The sequence below is a fragment of the Melospiza georgiana genome, chromosome 9 (genome assembly GCF_028018845.1).
Source record: "Melospiza georgiana isolate bMelGeo1 chromosome 9, bMelGeo1.pri, whole genome shotgun sequence".
In the NCBI taxonomy this organism is placed as follows: domain Eukaryota; kingdom Metazoa; phylum Chordata; class Aves; order Passeriformes; family Passerellidae; genus Melospiza; species Melospiza georgiana.
In genome coordinates, this window is record NC_080438.1 from 8,205,145 (window position 1) to 8,232,507 (window position 27,363).

The window sequence follows — 27,363 nt, forward strand, 5'->3', positions numbered from 1 at the left end:
AAAGCATCTCTCATCCTCTTAAACATCAGAACTGCTTTCCAGAGGGGCTGCAAGGCAAGCTTTAAAACTACTTTCCGGTTAATTATCCCTACACTGGCTTTTGAAACGTTTTCCAAAACCATTGCAAATACTTCCCCTGATTATAAAAGCTGCATTTATTTATTGCCTTTAACCTAAACCTCAAATAGTGTTGATTAATATTAATCCAAATGAGACCTCCCCCTCTAAATAACAGCACTGTACGGAAGCTCTAAATTAAAATCAAGTGTATTCTGGGACTGTGCAGCTTTCCTCCAAGGAGCTGGGAAGAACTGCCTGCAGGAGAGAGGAAGGATGGGGTGGGGAGGAAGGGCCCATAACCCCTGTGACACGTGCATGTCAAGCTCCCCAAGCCAAGGCACTCCCAACAACTCCAGATGAATTTCCAGTAATGCTGGGAGCCTTCATTCCTGTCAGGAACAGCCCCAGCCTCCAGATTTATGTAATTTCTCCTCGATGCCAAGCAACAGACAGCAGCCTCTGCTGAGCTGGGCTCTGATGGCTCAGGTTAAGAATAAGCCATGAAATCACAGCACAATTCCAGATGCCAAGCAAAGAAAAGGCCCTGCTCTCCATGGCTTCCCAAACATGAGATGACAAATTTAAAGGATTGTTCAGACTTTCAGTGCCTGGCTGAGCAGCAGATTCACAGGACAAGGCAAAGTGTCTTGCAACAGAGCAAATATCTCTGGTTCCAACAAATAATAATAATACAGGTTTTAATTAAAACACATCTCTCCAGGAGTATCAGTTTGGTAGCTGCTATGAAAGTACATCACTTGGAAATTGTTTTGTTCAGGGTGGGTTTGGGGCTTTTCACTAAAAACAATGCAGCTGTTATGCACTGACAATATTCTTATTATGCAAAACAAAGCTTTTCATGCTGTACACTACTAAATGCTTGAAAGCAGGAGACAAGGACAAAGTATAAATGTTGACAAACCTACAATAAAGAACAGTGTCGGAAACCTTCAGATACTAATAATATCCTTTCTCAATTGTAGCCTTCTATTGTTAGAGCTTCACAGTATGGTGATGGGAAACAACACACATGAAAAATAAAATAAAATAAATTTTAAAAATTGCTCATGCCATTCATAAACATGATGTATCCTATCCCCTGCAGAAGATAAACCAAGAAACAGATAATTCTTACATAATTAAGATAATTCTTACAAAAACAAATAAATCAAAACAGTAGGAGAATGGTACAACTCTAAATCATAAAAAAGGTATTCAAAGCCTCCTGCTTGTTTGGCTTTACCCCTGCTTTGAATTTTACTCTCATCTGCTGGGCAGAATCTTGTTTTCTTGCTTTAGATAACAAAAGCACACTTGGGAGTTTGATAGGATGCTGTCACATGACCTGTCTCTACACCCAAAAACATTTGTCTCTGACTGCACATATTTTACAACCTTGAATTCCTTTGCTTTAGTTCCAGCCAAAAGCAGCCCTTCCAAAAAATGATGAAAAATTCATCAAGGGCCTCCTCAATTCCTACCTGCAGCTGCTCAGCCTGTAAGGCCCTGCTAGAGGTGAATTATTCACAAAATTAGGTTTGAACAAGCACAGCTGCCAAAGGAACTTGTCTCATTTCACCAGGTACAGCACCAGTGAGCGTCTGACCAAGGGTGCTGAGCTGGGGTGAGCAGTAAAGATGAAGAGTGACTGTACCAAAGTGAGACCAAATTAAACTCCTGTGTAGCCAGATCCACCGGGCTCATCCCCAACACAGTCACCCCAGGAGGAAGGAGCCAGCCTGGCATCACAGCCCTGCCACAGCTGACCACATCCACACTGCTCCTGAAGCTCTTGAAGGACTCAGGACAGCACCACGTGATGGTTTTGATAATCCTTTGAGACAGTTCCCATTCTTTATTTGAGCATTTCTTTAGCCTGATGCTATTTCATTGATAAGATTTGAATTTATAACATTCTGGCCTGAGGGAAGCCTCAGTTCACCCAGACAAGTGAATCCTGGCTCCACTCAACAGGATTCCTGCATTGCTCAGGACTGTCACCACAAGAGGTGCTACAAGCACATTACAGTATTTATACTGTAAATACTAATTTTAGACTGTAAATGGATTATACAAATCAGTTCTTCTTTTGTATACAGATATTGCTGGCCTACAGAACATCTATCATCTTCTAAATATCATGAATATCTCTTATTATTCACCTTAGAGCTTTCTCCTTGCACCTGAAAATCTCCTTCTGGTGTCTCTGCAACCTTTCCTCATCATCAGCCTGTTCTAGAAACATCCTCACAGGTGAGACCAACCACACCTACCCAAGCATGAGTTATGTTATTATTATGTTATTACTGCATGGGCAAGAGAATCATTCCACCAGGACTTCAACATTCCCCATGGACTGTCTTCTATTACCCAAAAAGACTGCGAGTGTTTCACCCAGGGTGAAGAAGAACTTTGTCTTTCTCAGAGAGCCTCTGTGACATGGGGCTGGTGTGGCAATGCCACCTGAATGTGCCTGACCCCATCAACAGCTGCATCACAAACCCCTGGCTTTAACAAAGCACAGGGGGAATATTCAAACCCATCTGGAGCTGCTCTTCCAAGCACTGGAGGAGGACTGGGAGCAATATTGATCCTACCTGACTCATCTCCTTGGAAAACACAGCTCCTCTGGGCATCTCTAACAGCCCAAAAATCTGCCATGCAAAAGCAGAAACCTCCGCTAATCCCTGGGATCAAAGAGAAGCTTAAAGCTTCAGGGATTTGGCTATCCTTGGAATGGTGTTCTTACAGAACTGTGTGTCTGTTAGACACCTTCACTTCTGGCTTTTCTTAGTGGCATTTGGAAAAACAGTACCTGAGGTTTATCCTTCAAAATGGAGATATGCTGCATTTGAAGTCTGAGGGTTTTACACAAATCATATAATTAGTACTTGGACAAAAAGATCAAGAAAAATTTGTTGCCTTTTTTCACTGTTTAAGTGCAGGTATAATTTTTAAGAAAAAGTTGGCTGTCTGCCAAGAAAAAAAGCTTGTAGCAAAATTTTTTTTCAGGGAAAAGCATAATGTCCTATTCAGTTTGCAAAATCCTGAGTATTCCTGAAGGCAGGCAAAGAGTTGAGGAGCATTAAAGGTTTTAATGCTATTGCAATGCAAATACTAAACCCTTACAAAAAGAAATTTTAGCAGACTCACTAAAATGCATCTCAACACTGCATCTTAAAAAAATTATATTTGCCAGGCATCATGATAGCTTCATGAATAATGTCTCATAAACCAAAAGGTATGAGATTATGTAGTCAACAATTGCCAGGAGTGCAATGACCTAAAGGGTGATCACTGCTGACACATAAGGGGCACAACCTCTTAATGGAATAAAAAAGCACTTTTACAGGAAATCACAATGATTTCAGAGCTGTTATTCTGCAAACATTACTAACCTGCCCTATATACAGATGAAATTGTACATGAGGCATAGAAGCACTTTTCAGCACATTATCCACTTTTTAAAATAATCTGTATTTCAGGAGAAAAGGCAAAACAAAACCAACTCCCCCCTCCTTTACCAAACAGCCTTAACTTCAAGTGCAGAGCCAGAGGTGCTCAAATTGTAAAAAGTAAGCATTTAATAGCTAGACAGACTAGAGAATAAAAGCTCTGTACAGACAATGGTAATTGAAATAGCAAATTTAACATCTTCTCAGATTCCTGGAGCCAGCTTCAGATCTGGGGTAGGAGCTGGAACAATTTGGATTCCAGGCACAAGCCAGAGGTGCCCACTGCCAGCAGGAACAGGGCTTGGGGAACAAAGCACGGGGCAAAATGCTAAGAACTTTCCAACTTGCTTTAAAAAAAGAAAAAAACATTTTGGTGTTATTTCCTGTGTCCCAAATGCTCAGAGAAGCAAAAGCAAAAGTTCTGTGGAAAAGGTGCCTCCCAGTGCCTAAAGGGGCTACAGGGGAGCTGGAGAGGGGCTTGGGGCCTGAACCAAGGATTACCTTCATTTTCTGCCTCATCCAAAACTTTACTGTGACAGCAAATCCATATCCCAAAAATTCAAATACTCACCCTGTTCAACATCCCCTCTCAACACGACATCCCACAGGGCTTCCCTTCTGATGCAAGTGGTTTAGTACTTACAAGCCAACCAACACGCTCACTGAAGTGCCATTCCCTCAGGAAAACATTCAAATGAGCTCCTCTATTAAATTACAAAATAGATCAGCCTACAGTTGTTTAACATGCACTCGAGTTTCTCTTACAACAGGGCATCCTTCAGTGTTTAGCAGGAGCATGTTCCTCTACTATTCAATTATCTTCTTGCTGAAGAAACATCAGACCTCTGAAATGAAGGTGAACCATTTTTACCATGCAAACACCATGGATGAGGATATTTAGGACACCACTCATATCACTAGTGACAATACTGCATTTATATGTAGTCTACCTGCATGAAATTCAATGAAAAAACTGGCTGCAGGCTGCAAAAGCAGGTTTAAAAATGGATACCATTATTATTCAGCAACATTAAAATCCAAGGGAGGAGAAAACCCCACCAGTCTTAACTCTGTGGTCTGCCTTTTATGAACTTAAAATCCACAGAAGAATTTTCCTGCAGGGTATTCCTGCTGATAAACAACAATAACAATCCAGAATCCTGATGATCTGGATTAGAAGGTTTCTGCATCTTCAGCAGGACTTTTTTCTCTAGAAACACAAGGCAGCTTTGACCAAGACTTTTTCCACAACCGTGAAGATGCCTTCCGTGCAGGGAGGTGGGGAAATATCTTGTTGGATCCCTTACCAACTTCTCACTCCATACATTTTAAAAATTTTTTTTAAACAAATGAGTTCAGTTTCATGAGCTGTGACTCCAGGTGAAGATACAGAGATGCAGGTCACAATGACACATTTATCACTCTGCACTTGGAAGTCTCAATTCCAGACTAGCTGGGACCATGGATTCATGCTCCAAGCATCCTGACCCTGGCATAAACAGGAATAGATACCAAAAACCACCTGTACTGCACAGATGGAACCAGGACCCTCAAAGGCACCAAGGAAAACTGCACCAAGGCTGGGACAGAGCAAGGCAGAACAGACCAGGGAAAACATCCAGCAGCAGAGATATCTGCTCTTCCATGGGTCAGGAAGAAAAAGGTCATGTAACGTTCACAGAGCACAGTGTGAACATAGTCGGGGGAAAAAAAATTGTGTTGTTTCCAATCAATTGAAAAGAAGTCAATAAAGGAAATTATCACTGCTTTGGTAGGATTCCAGCCCCCAAAAAGCCAATGAAATCTTCCCCTTCCATGTGCATGTGTTTTCTTTGTACATAAAGGAAGGAAGACAATTCCATTAAATGAGAAAATGAACTGATTTAGTTCTCAGTATCAGGCTTCGTTTTCAGCCACTCACAAAACCCAAATTCTTACAACAGGAATGCACTGGCAATCTGGCAATAAGGGACTTCATTTCAATCCTACAGACAAGAAGCTCTGCCAGGCAGGTCAGTGAGACCTGAAATGGGAGGAGCTCTTTGCCAGGGCTCTCTGCAGATGTGCAGGACAAGATACCCCATCCTGCAGCACCAGGAGGACCAGCACTCACAATTATTCACAAGGAACTCTGTGCACTTCTTCTGCCCTTTACTGCTCTCAAGGCTGCATCCACACACCTCAGCAGAAACAGAAGCTTCAGTGTTCCCTCGATTCTTGTACTTGTACAGAAAGAACTGTTTCAGATGACAGCAGAAGGGAAGAGACTGATAATGGGAAGCAAAAATTTGGTGGGGAGTAATTCAAATGTGAAGGTGTTAATTAAACATGCAAAATTCTTGCAGAAGCAGCAGGGGATAGGAAAAAAACCAAGAAAACAAAAACAAATGCTGTATCTACTGTAAACAAGTGTGAACACAGGGAATAAATATATCTACCTTCCAAACTGGGATTTGACTTTCTAATCTCCTGTCTACAAATTTCACATTTGCTTCTTTTTTAAAGACATGTTCTGTGAAGGATGTCACTGCAAGATTAAGACAAGAAGTAAATATTTCAGCATTTAGAAAAGAAACAGGAAAAACTGTTGTTCAAGATTTCTTGAATTCCTCAGAACACAGCAAACAGCTTCTGCTCCTGTTTAGCAGAAAGGGTTTACCACCATGTAAGTAAAGAGTGTCCCTTGTTACCAAACAGGCAGCAGGGAGCTGTGACAAGCTCAGAACAATTCTAGGCACAATTCACAGGCCTGCAGATAAGAAAGGAGGAGTTGAACAATTTAAAGCAGTTTGTGGAGGAGAGGAAAGAGAGTTGCATGCAATTTCATGATTACTTCAACTTCTGTGGTATGTGGGAGCAGCATGAGAAAGACTCCCTCTGTGCTGGACACTGTGAAATGGAGCAAGGGCAGGCTCCCCCAGAAAGCCTGTGATTAAAGCATAAAACAGAAGATAAACAACAACACAAGGTCACATAGAAGACAATTTGCAAGTCCTACTCAAATTAATTTTACTTCTATATACACAAAAAACTCAAACTGGGTTTAACAATAAACACTTCAACTACTATCACCCAGCCCCTATAAAATGCTGCTCATTCCAGCCACCAGGCCAAGCTTTCAGAGTATGGTGGGCACCACACAGAAGATGGAGGTATCACAATTATCATCTTACATAGGACCAAAGAGACACCTAAACATAATTGCAGTGGGTTCCAGATTAAAATAGACCAGCCCTCAGCCTGTGAACACAATGAATCACCCTCAGCTTAGAGGATGGTGTCCTGGCTGAGGCTGGGAGAGAGTTCATTTCCTCTCTAGTAGCTGGTGCAGTGCTGAGGTCTGGATTCCATGCTCGTAGACTGACCCAAAGCTCAGGACACTGCTGGGCTCCTGACAGGAGCAGTTCTATGGGAAAACGGGAATAAAGTCTTTTGGGAGGAGTTTTATGGGGAAAAGGGAGATGGAGAGAGAGCAGGATGAATCTCATATACACAAACTGACAAGGACAGACACGCAGTGATTGATGCTGTACATAACAAACACAACTGGGAAGAGTCTAGACAAGCTTTCAGTGTGTAAATATCAAATTATATGAAACACGCTGGAGGGACTTGTAGCAACCTCTAATTTTAAGGTTCTACCTGAAATTTAAAAGAAAGCCAGCAATACCTTCCCTGCCTCCTTGCCTAAGCAGATTCTGCTGATTTGCTTAACCAGACAAATCACACAAACCCTGAGGTTTATAAACACCTTTGAAAGTTTATTCTCTCATTGAAAGAACTGTTGTATGAGTAAATTGAGAAAACCTATAGGTCTGGGTTTTTTCCCTGAAGAAAAAGTAGGTGAGGGAGGAAAATCCCCTCTCCCTACATCCTTCCCCTTCATTTTCATAGTGAACTACAAAACTGCATTGTGCCCAGCACTGTCACTGTCCTGCCTAATGCTCACAGGATGGATTCTATTTTCCCTTTCAGAACAACATGAAAATAGTTTCCCACTGTTTTCTTCCCAAACATTTTGCCTAAATTATTAAAAGGCAACGTTACCTGCTCCTGCCACAACTTTTGTGCTCTGTAAACACTTCCCACAAAGCACATCTGAACCACCAATCCTTTATCACCTCTCCAATTTCAGAAATGCATCAGTCCTGCAGTTAAAACTCCTCACATACTTTTGTAATGGGCAGTAAAACCAGAAGTCAGTGGTACACTACATAATCTGCTAAGTAAAGTTAAAGGAAAGATTTGAGGGGTCTGAAAAGGGGGTTTGATCTTTCAATAAATAAAAAATAAGTAAGTGACCTACAAGATGAATGCAGGGAGAGAACTCCAGAGGGATGACCAGGATTGTATCAAAAAGCCTCAAGTTCTAAGAGCAACAGATGTTTCTTCTGAAATCCTTTCTTCTGGGACCAAAGACAAATCCCTGGGTTTCTGCTGGATGCAAAGCCACCAGATGTAACTCGCCTGTCTCACACCAGCTATACATCAGTGCTTGCACATCTGGGAATTCTGCCATGGAGCATCACATAATGTGGAAGAAATTGGATTCTCCCCACACAGCTCATTCTTTATGCTGATTCCCTCTGAAAATTCACTTTTTTCTCTCTTCTCTTTAGTTTTTGTCCTTCTTAAAAGAAAAGCTGGACAAGGAAGGTTTTAGCAGACGTATCTCAAAATGCTGAAATTGCTTCAAAGGTTCCCTGATGGAGAAATATCAGCACAATAGTGAGTTTTTAACAGAAAACCTGAATCCCATGAGAAAAGCTAGTATTTTAAGCAATTTAATACTTCTCATCTCCTTATCAGAATAGTACTGATTTTCTTTTCAGCCAAAGCACTTCAAACACACACATACTTCAATCACAGCAAGCTTGAGGGCTCAAAGTTACACATATGCCAAGAGGGTCTGGTGAAAGACAACCAAAACCACCAGCCAAGACTTTTGGTCCAGTAGTGAAGTGCCCAGCTTGCCACAAGTACTTCCATGGCTCATAGTGGGCCAAAAGCAGCATTGTGTGTTTATTTTATTAACAGCAAGTTCACTTATCTTAAATATGCCTGACATCACCATTGCTCCACATCAGATGCCATTCTCCAGCTCTGTCTCCTCCTCTCCTCCAGGCTTCCAGTAAAATTAGACCTTGCATTAAACTTCCAGTAAAATAATTACAGTTGGCAGGTATTTTTCAACACTGATTTGGAAGCCAAGAAACCAAAGCAAAACAAAACAACACCAAGTCAAGCATTACTCAACTTCCCTCAGAAATAGCTTGTTCTGTAGATCAAACACTCACTGGCAGATGGTTTTGCTCTCCACTATTTCATGTGCTCTATGAACTTCACAAAAGCACTGTCTGTATACCTTACAAAATTTCTCTACGATAAAATAGGGGGAAATGTCTCAAGGTCTTCAAAACAACAACAAAAAATGATGACAGAGAGAAAAAGTCCTCCCCAAATGCAGTGGACATTTTTATTGTGGAGAAAACAATGAAAAGAAAAAGGAAAACAAAAAGGAGCTTCACAAGATTTCTAAGCAGCATGCATCACCACCATCACTTTCTTCTGCATGCAGATGATATGCTAACAAGCCCTTTAGATAATTTAGTCCATATATATGCTGTGTAGGTGTTTGCTAAAACACTAATGCCAGCATCCAGTCACTACAACAGGTTGGCTTTCTACTTTATTGCATTAAAAATTGTTAGAAGAAGTCACAGAAAAATGTGACAAGAAAGAGAACTCCATTTTCAGAAGTATTTTAAGTCAGTTCACCTCCATTTATTTTTCACCAGCAGCAAGGCTGTGGCTAGGGCTGTTTCCTCCTGGCACTGCTAACTCAGCTTTCCCTTGATTCCCACACTTTATCATTCCCCTTTCCTGTTTTTGTACTCACTGCTGCCTTTTGAGGATGCTGAGCAGAGGCAGGATGAAAAATCGAGAGGAGAGCCCTCAGCTTTCTGAACAGCAGCCTCAGGAAGCAAAGCATTTAACAAACACACTGGAATGCTGATCTTTAATTTTCAGGTCATTTAGCTAAAAACATGACGCACAGAAAGGAAAAAGTGATGTTCTAAAAATCCTTGAGGTTTCAAAAACAACAACTCTGTCCATTCAGAGAATCATACCTAGCACTTTCTCCTCTGTCTATACCTACCATTTCTATCTCATTCCACACTCTTAAGAAAATTCAGGATGTTTAACAAAAACTGAACTAGGTTTGACTGCAAACATCTTTTGCCAGGATAACTCTCAAAATTGCCTAAGGGCTTGAGACACCCAGATGCTTTAACTAATAATTGAACAGGACACTGCATTTTGTATAGCTCTGAGATGGCTCTGAGACCTTTGTAAGTGTTTTTTTTTTCCCCCCCACATGTACACAGCAAAAAGGATGGATCATTCTGGAGATGAGTCACTACTGAAACAACAGAATAAACTCCTGTGAAATGCTGTGGGGTTTCTGCTTAACATTCTCTAACTGCTTTCTGGGATAATTTGGCAAGGTTCTGGCAAACGCTCCTCCCACAGAAATCAAGCAGAGATTTTGTCAGTGAAATTAATCTAGAAGTGCTTAATATTAATTTCAGTCTCTGCTTACCTTCTCCTCCCGCTTCAAGTTTGCTTCCTCCCAAAGCTGACAAAGGAGAATGGAAAGCCACCAGGAGCAGGGTGACTGCTGACTCCAAACCCACAGCCAGGACAGATTTCCACACCTCCAGACAATGCCCCAGCACATTTGCTACTGCCTGAATATGTACAATGCTACAACGTGGTTTAGATTGCCTTCCATTTGTAACAAGTTCAGCAGGAACATCTTTTGGCTAAAGCAAATTAACACATGGAAAATGGGGAGGGAGTGAAAGGTAGGGGTTAGTGAGGCTTTGGTGCCAAGCAGTCAGCAGAAAACTCAACCTAAACCCAGAGCTTCCTGCTGCCATGGTCTGTCTGCACATCCACCCTCCCAAAATCCTGACAGACCTGTACACTCTCAGTGGGTACAGGCATCACAGTAATTACTGCCACCCAATCCAATCTGCACACAGATCACTAATTAACTCAGAACACGCAGAAGGTACCCAACCCAGAGTCACAGATAATGTCCCTGTCTGTCACCAACGCTAATCTCAGGGTCATCAGGGGACACTGGGTGCTTACCTGGTCAGCTGTCCTATGCTGCAATCTGCCTCATTGTCTCTGCATGTCTCCTGCCACTCATTTATCCCTATTACCTTCTTATTTATCCCTATTACTTTCTTATTTATCCATATTACCTTCTGGCTCTGCACAGCTCCCTGACAGGTTGGGCTCTGATCCCAGGGAACAGGGATGGGACAAGAAAATATGGACTCAAACTGTGCCAGGGAAGGTTTAGATTGGGAATACTGGATTGAATATCAGGGAAATTTCTTCATTCAAAGGGCAGTCAGGCCCTGGAACAGGCTGCCCAGGGCAGGGATGGAGTCACCATCCCTGGGGGCATTCACAAGACATGCAGATGTGGCCCTTGGGTGCATGGGTTAGTGGTGGGCTTGGCAGTGCTGGGGGAACAGCAGGACTCAATCTCAGAGATATTTTTAAAATTTAATGACTCCAAAATTGTACTTAAAAGCTACAATATAGATTATTATCAATGTTACAAATATACCTTCAGTTAGGGACACTTGCACCTTTTATTAGAGTTGCTCTGGAGGAACAGGTACATTCCTACCATCCCTGCTTCCACATCTGCACAGAGGCACTTCAGCAGACTGGACATGGCAAACCCTTTGTTCTCAGGATCACTGCCCAATCACTTCAGCCATTTTATACTGGAATCTGATGCAGAATAGAATAAACTGCTTATTTACCGTACAAATTATAGTAGGACTAAAAACATTCTGATGGGCTGTGCATAGTTGAGTAGGCAGAAAACATAAGGAAAAATGCAATCTTAAAAAAAGTGACCAACTCTGAAAGTAAATGAATTTTTCTACTGGCTTCAAAGAGACTAAATTAAGGGAGTTTCACCAAAACAAATCATTAAGTCTATAAACATGAAAGTGAGTTTTGTCACTAGCAAACATTCGTACACCAGAGACACTGAGTAACAGCACACAAGGAACAAGTGCACTCACATTGTGCTCAAAATTCACCACTTGGATTGGACTGTCAGTCCCTTAACAGATGATAATCCATCACTCCTCAGAGACTGCAGGAATACCAGCACTTCCTTCAGCACTCATCGGAGAGGAAGATGAGAAAACAATGTAAAAGAAATTAAAGACAGGCAACCCCCCCACTCCAAAGCCAACAGAACAGTTGCTCCTTTTCATCAATGGGGAATGCACTTTACACCTGTGCTGAGCAGAGCTGGTTGGCATTTTGACACCATTTCACAGACAGGAAAGCCAAGGGGAAGTAGCACAGCAGAGGCAAAAGAAAGTTCCACCTTTCCATCCCTCTGCTCTTATATCCATGGAAGAGACAGTCTTTTTCGTTTTCAAATTTGATGGCAAACTTTCATTATATTCCTTTGCTTTCCCAAACTGCTGTCATCCCAAAAACAGCTGGGGATGCAGAGAAACAAAGAAAGACGCAATTCCTTCCTTAGGAAGCCTTCAGTGGAATCCCCCAATGCCCCCAGCCATCCTACACTGACCACACAAGCTCACCCAAGACTTTAAAGGTGAGTAGACAGCACAGTTATTCCCAACAACTACATCCAGTCTGTGAAGTCCATTTCATCCTGCACCCAAGGGAAACCAAAAGCAGATAGGTGGGAAATGGGGTGTAGAATACAAAACTATCAGGTAGTAACACTCCCTCCTACCCCAGCTCAAGTACAGGGGCAACTCTTCTCTCCTCAAAGAGTAACTAAAGTTGTAGGAAGCGCAAAGCAGCAAGTCAGCATGGACTGACCACCACATCTATTGGGCTCTCCTGTCCATTTCCTCATTCCTTCCCTCTTCCCCACCTTGTGAGCTTTGGAAAACCAGACTCCTTGCTGAAAGGCACGACTGCACTTCCCAGAACGACACCTGATCTCATCTGGGGTTTCCTTGCACCAACATAACACAACTGGTAATGTGGTAGGGGGAAATTTAAGAAGAGGAAATGGGAAATGGTGCCAGTGCTGGAGAAAGGAAACTCCAGAAGAACAGCTTTTTGGCTTGGAAGCAAAATTAACCAAGGAATTTCTTAAGAGCTTTTTAGAAACACCTTAAAGTTTTAAGCCAATAAAGAAGACCCCCATGGAACAACTTTAAGTTGCCTAAGACTTTGCAGATAGCACACACATGAGGTTTCCTGCCCAAAACCAGCACTGGAGCTCTTTGTCCTGGACACCAGGCCCTGCTGCACCTCCCTTACCTCTGTGCCTTCCCTCCACTACCTCTGCTGACAAGCCAGCTCTTGTTCCTTGGTGTCCTGCCAGGACCTCTCCTGTCAAACATCCTGTGTGCCAGCACAAGTGGCAACATGAAACTGCACGGTGCTGCTCTGGCTTTTGCAGGTCACTGCAACACCACACAGCACGGGTGGGGACAAAAAACAGAAATACCAAAGCCTCCATCTACAGAGCAGGGCCTTTAACCAGGCAAAGCTACTGGAATCACAAATCTCTGTATTCCCACAGCCAGCTAGTGCTACCTCTTTCCCAACAGTGTGCCCACAACGACATTGATTTCTTCCATCAACCCCATCCCAAGTTTATCCATTAAATTTCACCTATACCCTCACTTCTCCCCCAAAAACACACACTCAATTAGCTACAGTTAAGGTACCACAGTAAAACGGATTTTAATCAAATGCAGTTTCTTTTTCTTCTTGCTGCTGTTGCTTTGCCTTTTACTTACTTATCTACTTGTCTGTTTTGCAATCAAATCCCAGAATACAAAGCAGCACCACCGAGAATCAGGGAACTAACACAAGTGGTGATTATTTTGCTGTAACACCAGTTATCTAAGTGGTTAGTGGTATAAAGAGAGATGGTTTAGGGAACAAACAAGGGGTGCAGTCAGAGATCAAAAGAAATACTGCTCCTAAGTGGAATATTAACATTTCCCTATGGAAGAGATGACAGGAAGATCAGTAAAGCACATTAAGCAGAATCACTGCAGATCACAACTGGAATATTTACAAGCTTTTTGGCTGATCTTTAGTATTGCAGAATTGAAGAAAAACCCCAACTGAATTTTTCCTCTTCTGCCTTGCCCATACCTAGTGGTGCTGTTCAGCATGATTCCAGTGACAAATCTTCTGTCTGGATCCAGCCCAACTCTATGTCACCCATTAGAAGAGAAGAGTGTACTATGAAGAAAACCAACACAAAGCCATGGCAGCCTACAGAAATCAGCTCTGGCGCTGAGCACTCACTCAGAAAGTTTTCATTCATAACACACACCATATAAAGGATAGGAGAAAGAAGCATTTGATCATTTCTGCCCCTGACCACACACCTTGGGACAGCAATGCAAAGCACACGTGAGCCCTTACACAATGTCCTTTCCAACACCAAGTGCCTCCTTCTGGTTTTGCTAGGCTGTGCCTCAGTTTCTCCTGCTCACGTTTCCAGCCTCATGCCATCAGCTGTTTAGCTCTTCACATTCCATCTTAGCACTCCACCTTGCCACCTCCTTGTTTATTACATTTATGAACATTATACTCCCACTCTCTATGTCATTTTTCTGGTTACTGATACCAGCTCTGGATGGTGACAACCCAAACATAACATGCTCGGGCTCTGCCTTAACCCCAAAATGAAGAGTGAGCCAAAATGAAATACCCAAGGCCAAGCCAGATGAGGCTTGGAGCAACCTGGTCTAGCAGAAGGTGTCCCTGTCATTCCAGGGGTTGGAATGATATAATCTTTAAGGTGCCTTCCCACCCAGGCCATGCTATGAACATCTGGGAAATCTCCTTTGCTGGGCATCATGGTGGCCAACCATTACCCTGAACTTCTTCCTAGAAGTCTATTTTTAATGCATGCTAAGCCCAAGGTACCTAAAGATTCCAGTCTGTATGAGGTAGGTAGGGACAGCAGAAGGGTGGTGGGAGCTGAAGTTGGGGGACCAACCAAACACCAGATGTTCAGGGGAGCCATACACCTTCTAAAGAGGGCAACCAGAAAGACATGTGCTAAACTTCATCTATACAAATTTTCCTATTTGTAAACAAATTAACATAGCCACAATATATGACTGTAGATCTGTCTTCCAGGACCAGTGAGTCAGAATGGCTGTTTACAGTTATTAGCAATGCAACCCTGCAGTCCATCAGCACTGCCTTCGCCCTGCGGAGGCAGGTGAAGCTTCAGAAAACATCAGGAAATAGGGATGCACACCCCAGCCCCAGGACTGCACTCTGAGCATTAGTACTTGTCATACACTGCAAGAAGAAATACTCTCTGTCTTAATTCTGACCTTAAAAATAGTATTTGACAAGCAAATCTATAATGGGAACAGAATTAAGATACTGAGGTTCAAGTTGATCAAAGGATTTTGAAAAATAATCCAGATTTTACTCTGGATCAAAAAAAACCAAACAAAAACACTTCAAAGGCAAGAAAAAGAACCAGTTTTTACTTTTGTGATAGCAAAGCACAGAACAAGATCAGAGCCTTACCACAAAGACACTGTTGTGGCTGCAGAGAGCCTGGCTGGGCAACTCCCACCACAGCAGCTCCACAGCCCCCTAGGAAAACAAGCTGTGGTCTCCCAGCTCCCATCCCAGGGCACCATTCCCTACCCCCATGTCGTTTTTCTCCTAGTCCAGCAATATCTGGAAGCACATATATGTTCTCCCCCTTATCACAGGCTTTGAAGCTCTTTTACCAGTGCATGCTTGTTCTCTTTTTTCCTCAGTTTTCCCTAGAACAAAGCAGCAAACAGGAGAGAAACCAGGGGAACTGCCAAAGACAGATGCACACAGCACTCCTACATTTCCAGGTAACCACAAACAACTGAAGGTCCAAGGCACTGCCCCTGAGCCCACTGTAATTTCCATCAGTTTTAAACTTAGTTCTAGAGCACCTCGAATCTTTCAACCTACTCAGACTGGTGGCTAATGACCAGATAGGGATGAGGAACAGGAGACTGGAGACAGCTTCCAACCCTTACCACCAACAGGCACACTGTGCCTTAAGGGCCAAAGTCATTCCCATCTTCTGCTTTCCATCCCTCCTTTGCCATTTAAATCAAGGCCCAGAACCAGTCCTGCAGTCTGAAGGTCTCTGCACTCCTCCAGTGCTGGGGTTCTTCCCCCTCAGCATTGGTCAGCATTCCCACAGTCAGCACCACAGCTCAGTCTGCACCTGGAAAAAACCTTATGGATATGGGTGCAAGCTCACAGAGTTTGGTTTCACTGGCACTGAAGCAGCAGGCTGAAGCTCACATGCTACTTTCATTTTTACACCCAGTCACATTTAGTATTTTTGAAAGCAATAAAACCATTTCAACACAAAAATTCAGGCATGTTCATGACATGTTAGGGGAGATGATAGCAGGTAGGGAATGGAAAATTATAGATGAGGAAAAGAAGAATGGGAAATTGAACACTTAAGAAAGCAGAGAGGTTACCAATTAAAAGAATCCATCAGCAAACCAGACAGCACCATTCACCAGGTAGCAACTATGAAACAGAAAACCAAAAGTCTTCAGAGCTGCCTCCACTCTTACCTGCAGTTTTTATTCCTGAGGATATTCAGTCACAACCAAGATCAAAAGCAGAGTTGACCTCAAACTCTAGGAAAGCTCAGGGATTTTGGGGGATAATTTCCTTATCCTTATGGCATAGTTAATTCACCTGGGATCTTCCCTCCCACCTCTGCCTCTTCCCAGGACTGCATCAAAACTTGTCTTGGCCAGAGACACCTCGGGAAGCAGCTGACACTGACTGTGGCCAACAACAGCCTGTTTGTGCCTTTTCAAAGCACAGGATGATGCAAAAACGCCCCAGAAAAGAGTTGTTTCTTCTGCATTTGGCTTAGGGCATAAAACATACAGGAACACAACAATTATCCTGGTTATTTACACTCCACTAAAGAGATAAGGGCTGTGACGACAAGAGCGAGCAAGTGGGTTCTTCGTGTGCTTTCCCAGGATAGCAGCAGCTCTTGGGAGAGCAGGGTGGAAGAGAAGAGAGGAGTCTTGCCATCAGTCTTCATCACAGCCAGATCATTCCTGTACCTCAAATGAAGTGTTTTATTTCAAAACCAGGTCTTTAGACTGGTGTGGGTTTGCACCTTGGGTTTGTTTTGGATGGCAGGTAGGAGGGAAAAGGCAGCAGTAGAACAACTACTTGCCTTACTCATCTACAACAGGAGCAGAGAAATCTGTCCTTATGCACTAGAGGCATTGTAAACCTCAGAAAAACAGGAGCCCTCAACATGATACATCTAATGAACATCTTCAGTGAACTCCCCTTGTTTTGTGTAGCCTCCCTAGCCCTGTGCTGCTGCCCAACCTGTTCTGCCTACAAAGGAAAGCCAGGGCAGGGCCTGGAAGGGTTTGGAACAATTTTTCCCCAAGCAGCAACATCGCTATGTGCTGATTCTGCCACATTTGCTATTGCTTCAACCTCAGCACCTTCAGAAGCCCAAAGCCCTGAGGCTCTGCCCGGCCGATCTTCCCTGACTGGGCAGGAATGCCATCCCAATCCTACATTTCCACCAGGACAGGAGTCAGGGCCTGGCTGGCCCTCACGGACACTGGGCAGGAAGGGCAATGGCGTCATCCCCAGCCTGGCAGCTGCTGGGTGGGAAGGAGCTGGGAGGGAGCCACATTTGCTATCACTTCAAGCTCAGCATCTTCAGAAGCTCAAAGCCCTGAGGCTTTGCCCAGCCAATCTTCCCTCAGTGGGCAGGAACACCATCCCGATCCCACAACTGCACCAGGACAGGAGTCAGGGCCTGGCTGGCGCTCAGACACAGGGCAGGAAGGGTGATGGCCTCATCCTCAGCCTGGCAGCTGCTGGGTTGGAAGGAGCCACATTTGCTACTGCTTCAACCTCAGCACCTTCAGAAGCCCAAAGCCCTGAGGCTCTGTCCAGCCAATCTTCCCTGACTGGGCAAGAACACCATCCCAATCCCACGGCAGGAACACCATCCCAATCCCATGTCTGCACCAGGACAGGAGTCAGGGTCTGGTTGGCCCTGACAGATATGGGACAGGAAGGGCAATGGCCTTGTCCCTAGTCCAGCAGCTGCGGGGTGGGAAGGAGCCACATTTGCTACTGCTTCAACCTCAGCACCTTCAGAAACCCAAGGCCCTGAGGCTTTGCCCAGCCAGTCTTCCCTCAGTGGGCAGGAACACCATCCCAGTCCTGCATTTGCACCAGGACAGGAGTAGGGCCTGGTTGGCCCTATGGACACGGGGCAGGAAGGGCGATGGCCTCGTCCCCACCCGGCAGCTGCTGGGTGGAAGGAGCCGGGGCACAGCCCTAACTCCCAGCTAAGTTGGGTGGCTGAATCAGCGCGGGTGGACAGCGATTTACTGCTGACACAGAGCTGCAATAAATCACCACCTTTCTGGAGAAAAGAGGAAGTTGCAGGGGTGACTTAGTCATCCTCCATCCTGACGCCATTCCAGGAGCAGAGCCACATACGTCCCCCGGCTTTGGGCTGTGCCCGTGGCCCAAAAATAGCTTTTAAGCCAAATCCTGCAGTCATCATTCAAAGCTGAAACCCTTTTATTTACACTCAGCAAGAACTCATGTATGTTTTTGACGATGCTGAGAGTAACCAGTGCTTACATTATTTGCTTAGCAAAGGAGACTATTTAACTACAAGTTACACCAAGTATGCAATGTTTTCTGACCCACATAGAAGCTAATAATTTGCATTTTATGGAACCACTTTGCATAGACAACTCATCTTAATGGCCACAGCTTACTGTACAAGAATTAATAATTGAAAAGCAACTCGTCAGCACTGTTATTTGTGTTACAGGTAACTCACAAACCTCATTACACTGTAGCATTAAATTTCCAATGACCTTCTGGAAAGCTGCTCGCTCTGAGAGTCTTTTGTTAAGGCATGATCTCTCAGAATGCCAAATAATTGCAGAGAAAGTATGTGACAGCTACCCAGAGTCTGTGGGAAAGGCCAGGCAAAACACCCCATCAGAAATGTATCATAGCCTGATCCCCGCTTTGACTTCATGAATCTCCCCTCTCTCCAGCCAGTCACTTGACCACACTTCTCTCACAAATTTCTTTCTTAATGCCAGATTAATCCTACTTCATCCAGTCCCCAGACATCTAAGAAGCTCCAGCCCTTTTTCTCTCAAATCATTGACTTTCAAACCATTTCTGTTGCAGCACCCAAGCATTTGCTGTGGATGAAAGAAGGCTCAAAGACTAGCGCAGAAGTGTAAAGGCAAACAAAAATTACATGGCAAAGCCTGGGATTTTCATAGTCTTAGGGAAATTAGGTCCCCTGAATCCCATGGCAACTCTGAGAAGAGTCAAGTGCATAATTTTCCATTATGCTTGTAAAAAATCCCCAAATAAATGTACAACTAAATGGAGCTTCACGAGGCTGAGCGTTCCTTATTCTCCTAAACGTCGCTACTGAGCCTGACGTCTCTTATTCCACGTTTTAATATCTGATTTTTCAGAAAACAGCTCAGAATGGTAGTTCCAGGAAAACCCAGCTCCGAGCCCTGTTGTTGGGGAAGAGCAGCAGAGCAGCCCCACATTTGGAGCTGCCTGTCCCGCTGACAGAGGCTCTCTGTGCTGGCAGCACAGTCACTCCTCGCTGTGACGTCTTTGCTCGGGGCTGTGCCCCTACGCAATCTGCTCCAGAACATGCTCACTGACTCCTGCCATCCCCAAAGCTCCTCTGGCATGTTCCTGCCGACTGAAGCAGGAAGATTTGGGGCAGCCAGGGGCTGATTTATCTCTGTGTGAATGCCTGCCGGTGTAATTTGCGCAGCTCTACCAAACAAAACATTTTCACTGCCATAGCAAAGGCAAACTTGCCCAAATCCAATTTGTTTGGTACTTAATTAGCATCTCTGCTGCAATGCTGGAGACAAAAGAAGGAAGCACTCCCCCTCCTCCCATGAGCATCAGGACTTTTTAATCTCAAAGGTACGCCTTATCCAACATGACCAAAGCAGAAAGAATACAGCTCCCTCTTACTATTAAATGAGATCATCTCAGGAGCTTGTTCATCATGAGGTTTTGATTTTAATTTCAGCAGCCCTGGCTGATAGACTTCCACACCTGAAAACTAGGGAGCAATTTAATAACATAAATCATAAGAAAAAACAATTATATCCATTAGAGTTTCAAATGGTAAAAAGAATAGAGATGGGATTAGAAAACCCTGGCTGGCTTTCCCTTCACCCACTAATCAAACAATTCCCTGAAGTACTCGCGGGAGTTTCTCCTCTCCACATTTCTGTGGGAGACGAAGGGGAGAGCCAGATCTGCTCCTCTGGATTCAGTCTGGCTTATTCAGCAGCTTCAGCTCTGCTATTTCAGATTCCTGCACAAAATAAAGGCTCAGAAGGGAAAGCTGAGCCCCTGGGCATCCACCAGACCACAACTACTGCACGCACATAGGCTGCACTGGGAGGAGAGGAGCAGCAGCCTGTCCTTCAGCATCACATGGCTGGCCATGCTCAGCAGCCCAAACCACAGCCTGAAACAGCCTAGCTCAGAGAACGCCCTGGAGCTGGGCACAGGCACTTCTAACAAAAGAGCAGCTCCTGCACACTGGCAGTGCATTTACTGCAGTCAGCCTGGCAGTGCATTTGCTGCACGTCAGCTGTGCTCCCTTCAAGATGCAGCTGGAGTGAGCAGGCCTGTATATGAAATGAAGCAGCAGGATCTTAAGTGGATATTGCCAGAGCGGAGAAACATCTTAGTCATCCCTCCAAGTTGAAGCAGAATGGGCTTACAGCCCATTGCCAGCCCTTAGAAAGACAGCATTTGTTTTGGTTTACCAGCCGATTCTTCCCTCAGACTGTTTTCCACTGGAGAAGTGCAAATGTCTGCTACTCAGAGCTTTACTGAATAGCAATTTAAAAGGAATTCTTCAAACACAGAGGTGAACTTCACCAAGCCTGCTTCCCCAGGAACAGCACACGGACATCATGAAAGTGCACAGGGCATGGAAAGTGCTGCTGCCACTGTAAGAAAGGGAACACAAGCAACACGTTCCTTCCTCGGTGTCTTCCTGCAAAAACAACCTCCCTGCCCAATATCCAAAACTGCACAGGCTCCACAAATCTAATTAGCCATGACTCCAAAACGCAGAGCTCTGTCTGTCCAAATGAATAAACATTAAAGTTGTTTTGCTTTTATTAAAAAAATCTTGGGACAGGATGAGATAAAAATCCTAAGGAGGAAAGTCTAAGAGGTAGTACCTCCCCCTCCCCGAGAAAAGAGCTGTCTTTGTGTGAATAAACTGGGCAACCTAGATAAACTTCTTCTTGTTTATTATAAAAGCACAAGTTCACCAAGGTCCTTTTATGTCCTGATGTATGAAATTATTTCAGCTACATATAATTTCACAGAGCCAAAGGGGTAAGGCTATGGTATTTATAGATACATTCAGGGCTAGAATTTTGGTTAGCAGCAACATTTTTATGGTCTCAACACCTAACATACTTTTCGGAAAATGCTCACCTGTATATATAGATCCTGGGAAATTTTCCCTATTAAATACATATCTCAAGTGAACTTGCTCTTTATCTTTTTCCAAACTTGACAGATAAAGCCCGTGCCTTTCTCCTAGAGATACAGAGACAGAAGAAACTGAGGCCACTTTCATAGCAAGAGGAAAGTCTGTAAGACCATTCTGATGCTTTCAGACACATTCACTGGTTTGTTTTTTTTTATTCTCCAAAACAGGGTCTCAGATTTCCTAACCACATGCCACACGTTAAGACATGAATCTCTGTAAACAACTCAAAACACCAAGAGACAGACAGGGCTCCACAAAAAAAAAGAGGAAGAATCATTTTCTCTCATTCAGGTGACAAATTAGGAGCTCACAATGGTTTAAAAAACTGTTTCTCCAAACTTCTAACCCAGAGCCTTGCCTGAAGTCTGCTCAGGACTGGATCAATACTGCAGTTAAATCACTTGGCACTGGCATCTCTTCTCTCCAGAATTACCTTCCTTTGAAGCAAGCAACAGCAGACATGTAGGCAAGGGATGCTGTTGGATTAACACTGCTCCAGAGATCTTATCCATATCCATACACTGTTGTTGTGTATAGCATCATTATGTAAGCCTCTCTATTTTTAAAACAAAACATTTGTCTGGTCAGTCTCTACTATTATCCCACCCTGTAAACCATCAGGCTGAAAATCCACCCACTTTAATCATAAGTTTACAGGCTTAAGGGTGGAAAAGTAGTAGAAATGACAAGATCAAGAATTTATATTTGTTTTAGAAACATGAAAATTCTACCCTTTTTTATCAACAGGATTTCAGAAGCCACCACAATAAGGGCACTGCCCAAGCTTCCGAGGGAATGGGCACAGCCCCAAGGCTGCCAGAGCTCCAGGAGCGTTTGAATAACGCTCCCAGGGATGCACAGGGACTGGAGGGGTATCTGTGCAGGGACAGGGTTGGACTCCATGCTCCTGATGGGTCTCTTCCAGCTCAGGATACCCTTTGTATGATTCTGAATAAATTACCAACCTTTGAAGAGCTTATTTTAATAAGCCAAACACAACTTTACCACCAGTATCCAGAAGTCTGTGACCCAGAGGACTCCTGCAACCCAGACAGACTCCTGAACCACAAGTACAAAAATAAATACTGTAGGTCAATTAACAGCCAAAGGATCCTGCTTCTGTGCCACACAAAGAAAAAGTGGAATTTAAACCACAACTTTGTTACCACCCGTCTATTCTTGAAATGTTAGAGGATGGTGCGGTGAAAGCCAACCTATAGAACAGTTCAGAGACTGAGTTACTGCTTTTTCTGCATCATGCAGCACTTAGTGGAATCTGTATTACTTAGCTTCAAGCTCTTTAAAACAACTGTTAAATTCTGTTCTCTGCATTCTCACTCATGTCCTAAAACGTGGTACCAGATCCCTTGCTAAGATTTACTTTGGTAAATCTTCCAACAATGTTGCTTGCAGCAACTCTTTTGTCATCTGAGCATTTCTGAGCTGAGACCCACCCCAATCTATGTCAAGGATGCACAGCTGCAGAAATCACGTCTTGTATTTGAACATTTTTTGCATGCAGTCACCTAAATCTGACAGCCATAATGGTACCTATGCATGAAATGTGACTGCAAACAGGGCTGGGATTATACCTCACCACAAATATAAAGCAGTCATCTTCACTCACCTTCTAAGATCACTTAGCATCCCTACATAGAGTTAATTTCTGTGTGAAAATATAAAAAGAAATATATTCTTCTAGAATTCAGATGAAACTGTAAAATGAAAATAAAAAATCCTTTTCAGACTGGGTTCCCCAGCACAGGAGGTTGTGAACACTAATGTCATGAAGTTTTTCAAAACTAATTAAGACATTTTTTTAGACAAGACAATCCATCAGTAGCTATTAAACACAGTTTAATTCCTCCCTGGAGCTGCCACCCCAAAGGTTTCCTAGGGTGGTGACTGCTACAAGGGTTTAGCAGAAGGAGAACTGCACTGTTCCAGTTTTTCTATGCACCGGGGAGTGGTCCCATCAAAAGAGCTACCGAGCCAGACAGACCTCTAGTCTGACAGAGACTAACTGCTCTTACTTCATTCACAAGATTGAAGATGACAGGAGAGCAACCTGTTAATAAATCAGAGCTGAAGTAAACTTGTACCAGTAAAAGAAATAGCCTTAACATGACTGACTGCATATCACATTCCACACTGCCTCCTCTGAACATCCTACAACACAGCCTTAATAGCATTACCTATTCCCTGAAGTACCTCTTTGGATTCCAGTGTACCCAAAATGTGCCTGGGTACATTTATCACAAATGTTCTGCAGCACACAGAGTAGCCAGCGGCACAGTGATAGACATTTGCAAGTGCCTGTGAAATCCCTTTGCAATTACATACCTGGTTATATAGAATTAAACACAGCCAGCAAGGAAATAAATAACAATAATAATAAACTCTGGAGTATTTTTGGGCATGTATTCAAAATGTAGCCCTGTTTCATCCACTGCTAGATTAGAGGATGGAAAAGCAGGATCCTCGAGGGTCCCTTACCTTTCCCTGAATGAGGGGAAGATTGGAAGGCTCAGGCTCCACACCAACACAAAGGCCTCTGGAAAACTGACTGCAGGAGTTGCTTACTCCTCCCTTCCCCCAAACATTTGATGCCATCACACCCTATATTTTCAGAACAAGTTGCCCTCCTGGAGCAGCAGAGCCCAGGCGAGCCCACCATGGTGCAGCAGCAGATGGGGGTCCCAGCACACACCTATGGAGAGGTCTGTGCTGACCAACACCTCCCTCTCCTCCCCACACTCTGGATACTTCCCCACATCCCAGCCTGCCCCTTCCCTCTCAGCTCCTGCCACCTCCAGCACGGTGGCAATGCCTGCGTGTCATTGCCTGCTTGCTGAGCAGATTCAGGGAGACAAGCCCTGAGAACCTCTCCTGCAGCAATGCCACCGCCACAACAGCGACAAGAAACAGCCAGCTAATAATGGACCAGTTGAGGGGCTGCCAGCTTCAGCAAACATGGCTGGAATTGTATTTTTTGTTTAGTTCAGGAAGCTTCCAGTTGAGCATCAGTCAACTTGCTTGACCCAAGCCCTGGACTGCAGTAGCCCAGAGGCTGCACAGCACCCCAGGCACCAGTGGCTGTGCACAAAGATTTCCACGAGGCCTTGGGTTGTCAACTAAATGAAGCCAAAAGTAAGTTTGCCCATGCGTGCAGGCAGCACCTAAGGCGCTGCAGAAGCTCTTGGAGCACTGACAATCGATAGTAAGTACATCATAATCCCAAAGAGATTGCTGAAAATTTGTTTAGTACATTACTGTGTCCACTCATTGTGTTTCCACCCAGCATTTGCAACACGGCAAGTGCAGCAGATCTGCCCGATGTAAACAGCTGCCCTAATCCACGCTGTTCTATAGATCGTGTTTACCCAAGGCTGAATGATCATTTCAACCTTTGTTAATCTGATTGCATAACAAACCACAGCAGCCTGAAATAACCAAGCTGCTCTCTCCAGCACACATTAGTTGAAGTCAGTAATTTCAGCACCCTGTTTCTTCTCAAAAACGGACCAGACCAGATCATGGAGAAAGAAGAAAACAAACCAAGTACCTGGCCACTGCTTTCACAGCCAACCACCAGACACATCACAGCACGCAGATGCCACGGGGCACATTCACACCTGGAGCGGGCTGGGAGCACAAGGCAAAGCAAAATGTTCCCAAGCCCTGAGCTCCACTGCGCAACTGAAGCACATTCTGCTGGAGCTCGCTCACAGCTCGGCGCAGGCTCGCGAGCAAACCATACAGCGTGGATTTCCAAAACATGAAAATGCACGTACATAAACAAAGGCTGTAATTTACACGGCAAGATCCTATGAAAGCTTATCTAGCACATGACATCACACCCATAAATTACAACTTAAAGCACCTGTGCCAAACTGCTCCCACCCCGAAATGAACGTGATTAATATCATCTGCTCGTCCATGCCCATGCCTCTTGGGAATAAGCACACATGAAGTACCTCCCAAGACAGAGCAGTATTTAAAGATTCTTCAGACAATGAGAAGATTTATAATTATTATTGCATTGCATCATCACAAAGCCTTAAACAAATCAAGCTGTCTCATCATATGACACCTAAGATAATACAAGGTTAAACAGCATCAAGCAGTATTGGTTAACTTTACTTCTACGGAAGGACAAATACCCCTACAGCTCCTGGGCACGGGCATCTTCAGCCTCACAGCTACTATTAAACAGCAAGTTAGACAAGCAAAATCAAAACACACGGATTTCTTTGAACAGGCCCAGAATCAGAATCTTTCCATTAAAATCCAAGCAACCAGGGTGTAGGGAAAGTGAAGGGCAAGCGAATGGGGAACTGACTAAGGTAAGGGATCAGCATCTCTCAGCTTTAGTTCACTGGTCCATGATCAGCTTGGGAGAAATCAAGAGGCGGTATCAGGAGCTAACATTACACTGCCTATTGATCACAGCCAGCTTTCCACAGCACACAACAGAATTCCTCCTCTGGACTGATGATAGCCGAGGAGGCTGCCTTATGGCACAACTGGCAGACAAGACAGGCATCAGCCGACTCGCTAACCAAAACACGCCTGAATACCTTTGTAAGGCAAAACCAGCCAAGTATCTCCGCTCCAGGCATAAATATCTGCTCCTCCGAGTCCGCAGCTCCCCACAAATAATTGCCAATTATCGCCGTGCCCCCACGCTCCGCCCGCGCCGGGGCACTGCCCCCGCAGCAGGCCGTGCGCCGGGAGCGGAGCGGCTCCATCACGCTCTGCCCGCACCGAATCCCCATTTCTGCGCGTTATTACCAATCTGACATCACCCCAGAGCAAGCACAGTCTGACATCTACAGTTAACTCGGCGATGGTGTAAGTGCCGCCCGGCGCACGGTGCGCCCGGTGTTGCAATACTCTGCTGCCGAGCATCGAAAAAGAACGTAAATAGACACGGATATGGACACGCAGCTATACGTACAAACCCGCCGGAGAGCGGCTGGCAGGGCTCGCTCCCGCCCCGGCCGTGCAGCCGCAGCCGAGCCCCCCGCTGGCGACGGCCCGGCAGCGCCGGGGGGGCTCCGAGCCGCCCACCCGCAGCCATTTCCCCGCCGCGGCCGCGGGTCCGGCGCTCCCGGCGAGCCCGCTCCGCACAAAGCCCGCCGGGCCATGAATAAAACATCGCCCGGAGGCGGCGGCCAGGGGGGTCGGCATACGAGAAATAAGGGAATGGAAAGGGGAGCGGGGGAGCGGAGGATGGGGGGCTCCACCCCGCCCCTGACCCGCGCTGCCCCGGCCCCGGGCGCTCACCTCGGCAGCCGCGCTCGGAGCGGCTCCCCCGGGCCGGAGCGGGCGGCGGGCGCGGGCGGCTGCGGCTCCCGGGCGGTGTGCAGCGGCGGCGGGGAGCGGAGCCGAGCCGAGCTGAGCCGAGCGGCCTCTCGGGGAGCGGGCGGGGCGGAGCGGGCGGGGCGGGGCGGAGCGGGGCCGTCACCGTGGGGAGGAGCCGCCCGCGGGCTGCGGGGTACCGGGAGTGCCCATCCCGCGCTCGGATCCCGGGGTACCGGGAGTGCTCATCCCGCACACGGACTCCGGGTACCGGGAGTGCTCATCCCGCACACAGATCCCACGGTACCGGGAGTGCTCATCCCGCACTCGGAGCCCGGGTACCGGCACCGCTCATCTCGCACTCGCACCCTGGAGTACCGGCACGGTTCTTCCCGCACTCACATCCGCGGTGTCGCGGGGCAGGGGCTCTGAGCGGGGAGGAAGCAGGTGCCCGGTGAGGTTACAATACACAAATGCGGAATAATGGAATCGGTGGGGGAATGAGGGACCTCTGGAGATGGTGCAGTTCAAATTCCCCCAAGGCAGGGTAACCCGGAGCAGGTGAAACAGGTGGGTTTGGGATATTTCAGAGTTGGAGATGCCACACCTTCCCTGGACAGCTCTTCCAGGGTTCTGCCACCCTCCATGCAAAGAAGTTCTTCCCCACAGAAGTGGAGGGTAAGCTCCAATCTCTGTGCCCATGGACAGGACCTAGGGAGCAGCTGGAGCTGTGCCAGGGCAGGGTCAGGCTGGAGATCAGGAAAGGTTCTTCCCCGGAGGGTGCCGGGCACTGCCCAGGCTCCCCAGGGAATGGGCACAGCCCCAAGGCTGCCAGAGCTCCAGGAGGGTTTGGACAATGCTGCCAGA

General features: G+C 45.4%; 1 protein-coding gene across 1 annotated transcript in view; it reads right to left on the reverse strand.

The window, feature by feature from the left end:
- The window catches only part of C9H1orf21 (chromosome 9 C1orf21 homolog), a 101,839-nt gene extending 75,287 nt beyond the window's left edge, over nucleotides 1-26,552 (reverse strand). Inside the window, exon 1 of the mRNA XM_058030628.1 lies at nucleotides 26,482-26,552. The gene's annotated coding sequence lies outside the window, so the exon portion shown is untranslated. The remainder of the gene's footprint in view (nucleotides 1-26,481) is intronic.
- Between the last annotated feature and the right edge of the window lie 811 nt (nucleotides 26,553-27,363).